The sequence below is a fragment of the Athene cunicularia genome (genome assembly GCF_003259725.1).
Source record: "Athene cunicularia isolate RWA chromosome 24 unlocalized genomic scaffold, athCun1 chr24_part1, whole genome shotgun sequence".
NCBI lineage: Eukaryota > Metazoa > Chordata > Aves > Strigiformes > Strigidae > Athene > Athene cunicularia.
The window spans coordinates 4,455,988-4,459,061 of NW_020799132.1; positions in this window are offsets into that span (position 1 = coordinate 4,455,988).

Here is a 3,074-nt window from a genome sequence, read left to right on the forward strand (position 1 = left end):
CCCCGAAGGCGGGCGGCGGGCGGCTGCGCCTCTCTCCGGAGGATGCCGGGGATCCCCGCGAAGAGGAACGGGAGGGGAGTTACGGGGGACGGAGTGAAGCGAAATGGCAAGAAATCCAGTCCGGTAGAATGAAACTAAATGACATGAAGTCAAATAATAAAAGAAAAGCGGTGCCGCGAGTGCGCGTCTGGGGGATGGGTGAGGATTTCCTGCCACTCCCCCCCCCAAAAAAAAAAAAAAAAACAAAAAAAAACCGAGCTGCACTTCCCCTGCCATGCGCACCCCGGCAGCCCGTGCCCCCGGCTGTGGGCCCAAAACACCCCGGGAGGGGGTGACCACACGAGGCCAGGCTGGACGGGGCTTTGGGCAACCTGAGCTGGTGGAAGATGTCCCTGCCTGTGGCAGGGGGTTGGAGCTGGGTCGCCTTTGAGGTCCCTTCCAGCCCAAACCAGTCTGTGATTCTGTGACAGCTCGTGCAAGCGTGCAGGCTGAGGTTTAATAGTGCTCCCGGTTCGCACTGATGTGGCTGTGGAGGGGGTGGTTAATGTGAGGGGGGCCCCTGGGGACCCCCGGAGCATCAGGCAGGCCGAGCGTGGTCTGGGTGTGGGGAAGGTCAGCGCTGGAAATTGCCAGTTGCCAAACAAAACCCCGACTCCCCTCCATTGCTGCAGCTCGTACCGGTGATCTGCTGCTCTTGCTGTTTGTCTGCTGGTTTGGGAGTGTTTAAAAACAGATGCCAAAACTGTGGATGCCCGCATGTCCTGGCAAAGGCTGTTGTGCACGCGTGGAGTCACTGTGGGCCTCATGCACGGGGACCCAGTTGTGACAGGGATGCCCCAGACCCGCATCGGTGCCACCGAGCATGTCCCCGCTCCCTGCAGAGCCTGGGCTGGGGGCACGGGGGCCTTCTGCCTCAGGACCTGAGGGGTCTGTTGGGGGAAAAAGGGTTTGTACACCTTTCCCTGGTGTACTGAGCGTGCCGGTCAAATGTCTTGCGCCAGGTGAGCAGGGATAGGCAGGAGAGGTGGTTGTCCTGGCGCTGCAGCTGTTCTGGCCACTTTAATCCCAGCACGGACCGTGAGGAGGGTGGCTCACAGTGTGGAATCTGCTTGACTTGCCCTTTTTGAACTCTTTCCAACCTCATTGGAAGCGAACTGCTGCTTGTGTCCGTTCCTGGAGGTCCCACTCACAGCACATGCCCCCCCGTCCCTTTTCTTTCTCCAAGTCAGTTTTTAATCAGTGTCTCTGGTAGTTTGAGGAGTTACCGCTGCGGAGCCATCCCCAGGAACCCCGCGTTGGTTTTAAACATCTACCAACCTCATGCAGCGGTGGTTTTCTGTGCATTCGTTTGAGGCTCCTCGCTACATCTTATATTTAGTGGGAAAAAAACAGCAGCTGGTAGAGAGCTGTTTCCTGTGAGCGAAGATTTATGAGGTCCGTGCAGTCTATATGCACTGGGGAGATTATCCTGTGGGTCAACAGTAATGTTTCACATCTAGTTTTTATCAAGCACTGTCATGGTGCCGGGGGGCTGTTTGGGGTAGGCAGTTTTCCTGGCGATCGGTCACACCCGCTGCAAGGTCGGGCTCCCCGCCGGGCTGCGAGGAGGAGAGGCTGGCGAGGGACCGGCCGGCGGGGCGGCTCGGCGGGCAGGAATGTGGGCTGGGACCCTCGCTGCTGAGAGGGTGGGGTGGGTGCAATGAGGATCTGCGTCTGTCCCTGCACGGGAGGCTGAAGGTGTGGATGGATGGCAAGAGGACCGAGGAAAAGGAGCAAATGATTTCATACATTATGGTGGCAAACTTCCCCCTGGTCTAGTTCCGCAGCCCTCAGAGCTCTCCACCCCAGTTTCCACCATCCTCCTTCCCGGCAGAGCTGCGAAGGTCAGTGCCCCCTCACCCGAGCTGCCAGGGGGAGCGGGAAGCCAGAGGACCCCCAGGTCCCTCCTGCCACCTCTCCCACCCGTGGTGCCCGGCAGGCGGGTCCGAGCTGTGCCAGCGGAGCGGCTCCTTCCACCCAGGGCCAGGTTACCTGGGTGCTCCCCCATAGAACACTCAGCATTGGTAACGTGCCCGGGCGGTCCCGTAACCACCACCAGCGTGGCAGGGGTGGGCTGTGGTTATGTGAGGAGGGTGCAGAACTGCTGTCGGTGGCCACAACCCTGCTTTATCGGGGCAGGCCAAAGCGCTGGTCTCCTGCGTGTGGGAATTCCCCCAGTGCTGCTGCAGCCACCTCTTGTGCCTCCCTTCCAGAGAGCGACTTGCCCCAGCCCTCTGGGGCTCCTGTGGCCATTCCGAAGGAAATCTTTGTCATGTGCAGCCTTTCTTCGTGCTGGGCAGTGCCGTGTCCCGGGGGTCGTGTCCTGCTCATCCACAGCTCCCTCCTGCCAAGAAGTGGGGGGGGTGACTGTGGGAGACGATGGGAGAGTCGAGCTGTGCCCGTTGCTTGGCCCCGGCTTGTCTCTGTAAGCCAGAGGTGTCTCTCCAGGCATGATCTTGCTGCTAAGGAAAGGCCTTACCTGCTTTCTTTTGTCTCAGAGGCCCTGAGAGCAGACTACTGGGTTGTGTCCCTTCCGCCCCGTCTGCCATACGTCGTTCTGCCATTTCTGACATTGTCAGGAAATCTTCAAAGAAAACGAATGTGACCCGTCAGCAAAGGAATGGGAGTTTATAAATCCCACGGCCAGCCCCAAGGCAGTCTCGCTCCCCCTTATTTGGCTTGCTTTAATAGCACAAACGTTGTCCAGAGCTTTCCCCGAGGTGCTTTCACCTAGAAACCTAGTTAGTGTATTTCAATTATCCAGTCAATACAATTACAAGCCCTCCTAATAAAGCTTTTAGCAGCCTCAACTCGGTGTAATGTCCCTCCTGAGGCCCGGGGGTCACTGTGGGTAAGGGCAGAGTCAATAAGGGAGTTTTATTGTGCAGAAATCCCTCTGGCTGATTGCTCTCCGGGACAGGCAGGTGATAGGGACCCAAAAAGGCCACAGGGGCATTTTCTGACAGGACTGTCGTGTTCCACTGACCGCGAAGTGATTCGCTCTGCCCCACCAAATCCCCCCCCCCCCCCAAAAA